Source organism: Atta cephalotes, assembly GCF_000143395.1.
Source record: "Atta cephalotes unplaced genomic scaffold scaffold00003, whole genome shotgun sequence".
Classification (NCBI taxonomy): Eukaryota; Metazoa; Arthropoda; class Insecta; order Hymenoptera; family Formicidae; genus Atta; species Atta cephalotes.
Window position 1 is genome coordinate 1,784,051 of NW_012130067.1, and position 8,886 is coordinate 1,792,936.

At 32.9% G+C, this 8,886-nt stretch overlaps 1 protein-coding gene across 1 annotated transcript in view; it reads left to right on the forward strand.

Moving 5' to 3' along the window:
• The window catches only part of LOC105625098 (alpha-crystallin B chain), a 22,469-nt gene that overhangs the window by 12,898 nt on the left and 685 nt on the right, over window positions 1-8,886 (forward strand). The gene's annotated exons all lie outside the window — the stretch shown is intronic.

The window sequence follows — 8,886 nt, forward strand, 5'->3', positions numbered from 1 at the left end:
AGTAACGTAAAGTAAAGATATTATAGTACTAGTAGTTATTATTATATATATATATATATATATATATATATATATATATATATATATAAAAAGATAATTTTAAATATAAGAATCGACTATGAATACCGGCTTTAAGATTTAGTAACCAGTCTATCCTTAGATATATAAATTAATTTACTCGGACAATAAATTCGGAGCCTAAAGCTTTCAATTTATTGCTGCGCAATTTTTCTCGGATCATCTAATAACCCGAAATTATTATATGATTATATGGTTGATTCATCACTCACGATATGTATTGGAACGCTCTCTTGGCACAACTTGGCAAGATGTAAATCTGGCGCAAGTTTTTGCGCAATTGGCAAGGATTGGCGCGACACAAAGTTGTCCGTCACGTGCAATGTGTTGCCATCATAAAACGAAGTTAATTACTCGCAAATTGAGCACCACAATAGTTTTTTGTAGATCTATTCATTTACACAGTTTGTTTACAGTTTATATCTACAGAGAAATAATTAACATCGGAATACCGATTTTCATACTTTACTTTCTCGTGCTAAATTCAAGTTAAGTATAATAATATACTTAAACGTTATTATTTCTTAAGTCAATTGTTAAATAAATAAATAAAGTGTAAATTTGTAAAAAAACGGCGTAAAAAATAGTAATTCTCTTTTAACAAATTTACATTTCTCATAAATATTATTGTAAATATTATCTAATCAAAGAGAAGGAACATGATGGAACACGCGAAATACTTGCGCATCTTTTGTGAACTGTGTAGAATGTTGTAATTGATTACGTCACTTCCTGCCAGGAAAGTCTCATCGAGTAACACGGTCGTAAAACTTCATCTTGCTTTGTTTCACGATTTTAATGATTGCTTTGCGAAATGCAACTTTATTTTAACGCGGAGTAGCTCGGCTCTTAATATAAATTTAACAAATTTATGCGCCTTCTCTTTCTCGCTGCCATCTCGGAACATTAGAATTTCAACGGCAGGAAGTGAAATATTGGGAGCGAAAATTCCTCAAGATTTCTAAGCGCGTCTTCGAAAGCTCCTTCTCTAACGTTCTCTCGCGCCGACTTGGACGGAAATAACCGTCGCCGAAAATAAATTCACGGCAGTCGTCATACCGGCGGACCGGAATAATGTTTGGCCATTGTGAACAAACAAGCTGAACGCGAGATACAGGACGATGCGATTACACGCTTATGAATTACACAAGAGACATGTCGCGTACATATATTTCGCAATAATAAACAACAATTACGGAAGAGTTAAATTTAATAAATTTAATCTCTTGAAAAGTAAATTTGCACATGATGAGCAATTCCGTTCCCGACAAGTCTAAACAATTGAAGACTTCATTACTTGTTAATGTACGATATCCGTCTTTTCTCTTTGCAATATGAGACTAATTGTAATATAATCATAGAATTATCTATTTGTTTTAATGTTCAAGAGAGATAATAGAGTGGAAATCGAGTACTGTTTCTCTCTTTCTCTCTCTCTCGAGCACGGATATTGCAAAAGTTCTTCTACCGTTATGCACGAGATCGAAGAATGATGAGGTCATTGTACCATCGCACTCTCATTCTTCGCGATGAAAGAAAGATCGTAATGGTGCAAGATTTGTCGAGGAACAAGGCATGGCATTATTCTGATTTATTAGATAAATAATCGGCCAATCAAGTGCACTCCTTCATTTTCATCATAATCATGATTGATCCCATAAAGTATAGGCATACCTTATACTGGATATTTCAAAAATCGCATTCCATTCGATTAGAATTTATTTAGACTAAAAATCGATTTCTCTTTAAAGAGATGATTTTATTATTATTTTCTTTAGCATTGGTTTCAAGTAGTTCGTAGCAGCTCAGTGGAAGTGTACGGCTGTCAAAACAACGTGTCTCTTGGATTGTACGTTAGTCCCTCTTTCAACTTGAAGGCGATACGTTCTCAGTCTCCATTCGTTTCTATTCACATTCATCGTCATCCTATCTTTTTCAAACGAGGTCATCGGCATATCAACGCTCGAATATGTTTCTTTATCCACCTCGGCATCTGTTATATTCTTCGAAAAGTTACGCCGTCATATGGCAACCCAATTCTTCGTTCGATCGATCTCTCTTTTTCTCAAGTAAATGAATTTCGTTCACAAAAGATATCGATCATTTATCTTTGCGTCCTTCTCGCTAAAATAATTTCAAGGGAACAAGAGCAGTCTTCCATAAACGGTTTCGCCGGGAACCTGATGACAACGGAGAACTCGAAGCTACCTGTCGTACAACGTGGTCAGGGTCTGGCGAATTCAGGTCGGCCACGCACCGCGAGCGAGCGGACCTTAAAGGGCTTGACCAAGGACGGTGCTTCGAAGGACGAGTAGTCCAGGCTGGGGAATGGGTCATGTATGGGAGTAGGGTAGATCATCTCACAAATTTACGACCGGCTGACGTCATCGCAGAAGCAGCGAGAAAGCGTATATCCTCGTCTGCTTTTTCGTTTTCATCATAATATATAATATAGTATAAATTCGTGCTGGATATTTCGATAGAGATTTAACTGATGGATATGCAAAAAAATGTAAGTAAAAAGTCCGGGAGAATATTCAATACGATGATTGAAAAATTCTAATAAAAAATGTATATTAATTAAAACTTAATTATTGATTAAAATTTAGATATTACATTCATATGATTGATTATAACTCGTTAAATTCTATTTGACGGAGGGAGAGATTTCAAGTTTGCATTAATCGAAGCGTCTGACTAATTATAATAGATATTCCGTACATATCGCATAATTAAAATCGTTCATAATATAATACTTTGTACATATCATCATTAATTGATGAGATTGTCGAATTATGAGATTGTTCGATTGTTTAGGAATATAATATATCTTCTTTCCATAATAAAAAAGCGTTTCATTAAATGTTTTAGGTTGATAATATCCGGGCACTTTAATCAACTTTCGAAAGATTCAGGATCTGTTTTTATTCGCGTAAAAGAGAAGTGGAAGTAGAAACATGAAAATTCACGGTTATATTTAGTTTGTGAGTCAGAGCTGCCAGCAGCTTACGTTATTTTCGACAATCGCGAGACCGAATTTCAAACAGCAACTATCACTATGGATATTGAGAATTTAATCTCCCTCTCTATCTTTCAAAATAACAAATTAATTACGATTGTACTGAAAATTATTATATTTAAAAATATTAGAGTATAAAATTTGTGACGATGTATATACAGAATATACTAGAAGCCAGTTTTCAGAAGTCATGTGTTTTATTATAATTAACATTTTTATTAGACACCGTTATAACCTAAATCAGTGAAAGAAAAAAAATAATAAGACTGTTTTATGTATGTCAAAAATGATGGAATGAAAAATAAAAAATACTAATAAAATAATAATGTAATATGATACATTATTTCTGATACATTCTTTGAGGCTTGACTTTTGATGCAACCTGCGTATGATATCGATATAAAAAAACTTAAATGTTTAAACTTTCAGAATATTCGAAAGTTGATAATATAATTTAAAATCGCTATCATCGTACGTTACCTAAATCACATATAATTCAGTTCGTTGGGGATGCTAAAGTTTGGCAAATCAGTCACTCCAATGACTAGTGATTGCAGCTGGTAGGGTTGCGTAAGGCTTGTTTCTCGTAAGACGATATCCGTCGCGAAAACTTAGATCCTGCGAAGAGTTGGATTACATGTAGTTCATTTCTCTCGTTTTTGTTCTTTCCGTTTCTATTTTCTTTCTTACTTTCTTTTTCTCTCGATCTCGCGGGGTCTAGAGTTACTCGTACGCGCTTTTCTCGTGAGTTTTATATTTTTACAGTCGGCACGATCGATATCCCAAGAGTTGCAACAAGAGAATCGCGTTAGCGGATCACCACCATCACGAGAGAATCCATTTCGCGGCTTAGAGGAACAACTCGGTACTCGAGACACTGATATTTTTATATTATCGTATTTATCCGAGAGACAGAAATGATCGCTCTTTTTTCGAGCAAATCATAGAAAATTCCAAGAATTCAATTCGTTAGAAACATTTCGTTATGCAGGGAATTAAGAAAATTAATGAGAATTATTAATACTTTTAATTACGAATTGGATCAATGAGAATAAATCTGTATAATTAAGAGAAATTCTATTTTCGGTCAAAGCGGATCTTAGTGCTTAAATATTTCGATGTGAATTTATACACATTCAGTTCTACAAACTACGCGCTGAAATTTTTTTCAGTCTTTAGAAAAACAGAGAATTATTAAACAATTAATGAAAGTTGACGAATCATTGCCTTTCCTTCTATAGGAACTTTTATGAGAAACTAGTGTGTTATCATAAAGATCGAAGTAATTACATCGCCAACTTCGATTTTAGCTATTTTACGTCCACTTATTATATTGACCGGCCTGCACGAAGCGATGCCAAGAAATTCATACCTGAAAATTATTCAAGGCAGCGCAACACGCGCCCTGAAATAAAATACGAATCCGTTAGTGTCTTACGATGATAAACAAAGAGAAGGAGAGGAAGGACGTGTAATGCAGACAGATGCAAGCTGCATCGAGGTCAATCCAATTTATCACGTGGCAAGGTTAAGGTTTATTATTTCATTCATTGGCATGTATCGCGGACGGTGACAGATAGATTAGTTGACAAATTCAATTGGTCTTCTTGACAACGATGGAAGATATTCCAGAAGCGGAATGAAGCGAACTGATCATTAGCGACTTTTACGTAATGCAATTAGCACAGCAAACCTCGCCTATTCGCGACTCTACCTGTGATGATGTTTGCCGCTCTAATGGGCGCGGCCATATATCCTGCACCTGCATTTTTCTCGCGTGCGACAAAGCCATCAAAGACACGCTTCAAGAAATATCGCGATTAGCGATATGAAGGACGAGCATGGCTCACAGATCAAGTGTTACGATGTTTACTATTAATAGCAACCGACGAAATGATTGCATATTCATAATGTTGTTTGTTTGAGTAGATATTAAAAATATTTAGATAATCGACACAACAAATTCTCGCTGGTGAATCTGTTATGAAGGAGATTTTATCAATTAGACATAACATCTGAATGTATGGATCAATATGACTCATTGGGAAGCGTTTGTAGATAGTTTTAAATGCAACTCATTTGCTGATTTTTTTATATGGCTCTCCATTAACTATACGTTTTTTTTATATAACTATGTATATTTTCTGTTCATAACTTATTACATGTTAAATTAAAGAAATCTCTGTGAGAACGAAACATTTAAATTTATTATTCATATAATTTGCAAATTTGAATCTAATATATTAATTTAATTAACTTTTTTGTTTGTTTAGTTGACTGTAATTACTTATTTTATTATTGATTAATTAAAATTGATTTTATTATTGAGAACGAGCTTCTAAATTTTCTCTTGTTTATAATTTAATTGTGTTTGGATTTAATTGAGATATTTAATATTAAAAATTAGAGAACTTTTCTGAGGCGTCAAAAGTATAGCTTTAGCAAATACTTATTTAATTTAATTTAATTTTCTTGATATTTAATATTAAAGATTAATATTAAAGATTAAGATCTATTGTATTGAATTTTAAAAATATGGCTTCAACAAAAATTTAATCAAGCTTTATCTCGAGATATATATCTAATATTAAAAATTGGGGAAATATTCCGAAGCATCGAAAATATGTCTTTAATAAAAATTTAATTAATTTAATTAAGCTGTATTTCGAGATAAATACTCAATATTAAAGATTAGAGAAATTTACTCAATATTAAAGATTAGAGAAATTTTCTGAAGCGCAAGACTACGGATTTAACAAAAAATTAATTACTTTAATTAAGTTCTATCTCGGGATATACAATGTTAGAAATTAAGGAGATTTTTCTGAAATGTCGAAATATAGCTCGATAAGGATGGTTCATATGTACACACTACAAAGACATACTGCCTTTGCTGTTTGATTATATGAGTCAACACTGCATACTCGCCACCGATTCTCTTCAAGGCAAGTCGCTCTCGCTTCGTTGTCATACAAACTCCAACAATTTCTAAATACGTCGCTGATCGAACTCGCTATTAACATGATGTAACAACTCTGTCATAACATCGTTTATACAAACGGCGACGTTATCTGTGAATTGTGCAATATTTGCAAGTCTTCGAGTAGCAGTACGCCACTAAAGCTTTGCATACACTTTAAATCCAGTTGTAACTAGAAGTTTAATCTTAAATCCATCGAAATGTGACGAAGATATTCTATATTTGATTATGATAATTTAAAAAGATAATGCTCTCGATAAACGAAAGTGCACAATTACACTAGCGATATTGGTGGTTATTTTTTACTAGTATAACTTATAATGTCAGAAAACAGCAAATATTATACTATCTCGATGATAGGAAAATTGTCTTGGACAACAAATCAAAAATAGCATTCCATATTGGGTTTTCACCATCGGCCCAGTACTGAACCAGTACTGACTGCCTATTCATTATTACAGTTCAAATACTGGCGCAGTACTGGCTAAGTACTAGCAGATGGTATTGGCCTAGTCATTTTAGCCAGTCATTTGCCAAGTACTGGATGACAAAATCTTAAGTGTCAGTTGATTTCGTTATAATTGCTAGCGATCTTATTATTCGTTTTCGACACCGATATCTTTGTTGTCACTATATTTATAAATAAAATTTATTGCTGGTACTTGTTAAATTGTACTGATGACTTGTTAAATTAACAAAATTGTTTCTCTTCATTCGCAATCGCTAATGCGATTACGGTTTAACGAGCGATACACGTTGGAGTCTGATTAATAAATCGACTTCTATACCTCATACATATTTCATTAGGACGTTTTTTCCTCAGTAGAATCTAGGTGAACTGCTTCGTGGCGAAAAGAACGAATCGTAACAAGCGTAATACTTCACGCGAATAAATTATGTTTGAAGAATTCGGAACGCGGGGCCTATAAAGAAATATTAGCGCACATACGAGCGGCGATGCCGCTTCGTGATAAAATGTAAATTATTATCGATCGCTGAGTCAACGAAAGCGCTCGATAGAAGTACATTGAGAAGAACGTATAAATGTTAAAATGTATATTGAAGAGAGCTAGATATTCCGAGTATTTTTGTATTAAATATTTTCTCGTGAAAATTTGTTAAATTAATACAAATACAGAATAATCTGTAGCAGAAACAGAGTCGAACAAGGATGACTTGTAAGGACAAGCTTGAAAATATCGATTCGCGTCGACGTGATGTAGAAGGTGGAAGCGATGGCGGTACAATCCGCCATCTTTCCCGTCTCGTCCTTCATTCCCACTGTGTTTCGACCCCTTTATGACTTCCACGTTTCTCGTAAGACGCAAGCGTCCCAAAATTGTGTCGTGTCTCTCCTAACCCATTTTCGTCATTGAGAATGACGTTCTTTCAAGGCAAAAGCTCAGTCTCAGTTTCCGCCCTGACTCAATAAGCTCACTTTCGAAACACTAGTTATTTATATATATTATTCGTAATATTTTTTTAAACTTCTGAACACTGAAAAAATTTACTAAATTTTAATATATACTTCTTTGAATAGTACTAACAATAAGTAAACATTTACTTACAGTAAATAAATATTCACTCAATAAAAAAATAAAAGTTAAATGAAATTAATGTTTTGTATCAAATAAATATATGTTTACATTTAAATATTTACTTAGAATTATTCAAACAAATAGTTATTAAAATTTAATTGTTTAAAAATGTGAATTAAAAAAAATATTGATTTAAAGAATAAAACTCTACTGTAAATATTTATTTTTATAATTGATATTTTGTTGAACAATAAAAAAAATTAAAATGTAATAATTTTGATATTATATAAAATCGTATTGAAGAAAATATTACAATGGAAATATTTCGAAAAGTTTGAGTAAATTATTTTTATGAAATACTGCAAATTTTTAATGCAAATCGCTGTATACACGTATCATATTCTTTTATATAATAAAGTTGATAACTCGATGTATCTGTAATCTAACACGTACATGTACATTAGTCGCAGATAGAAAAATGAGATCGATGTCTGTCATGTTATACCTATGCGTCTACTGAGGAGACGAAACCTACGCATAGTCGAACGGCTGACTCATGGGTCGAACGCATGAGTAATACGGTTACTATTACGAGGTACCTCTCGTTGCCCCATTTTTAGATTACTCAGGGAAATTGCTCATTAGGGAGTCACGAAGGACATCTAGCGTATTTCTTCTTGTATTGTCGCTCGAAAAAATTCGGTCACGACAAAGCGATAATTTTTTTTGCCGCTCGCAAGCTTCGAATTCCTCAAAAAAGAAATGTGTGTATGACCGAGGAAGAGCAAAGTTGGGATCGTTAGTCCAATGCATTTGTAATGATAAATCAATCGCGACATGCTTTAGGCACACGCGAGGTGAATCTAAACGAGCACTTGTAAATTCACTTCAGTATATACGTATAATCATACATTCTGAGAGATCGTAGACGAAATATTAATACCCATTAATATTTAATATTAATGTTTAACTAATAATAAACTCACTAGATTATAGAATTACGACGTAACTTGGATACTAATCATAATATACATATTTTAGTTTCAAGGCGATAGGAGCTATAAGTTCCTCGCATTAAAAGAGTTGATTGTAACATCAACTTCTATTAAGAATTTTTTTCTTTATACATAATATATATATATATATATATATATATATATATATATATATACTATATATATATATATATATTATTAATTATTATTATATTACTTAGTTATTATGTGTGTGTGTGTGTGTGTGTGTGTGTGTGTGTGTGTGTGTGTGTGTGC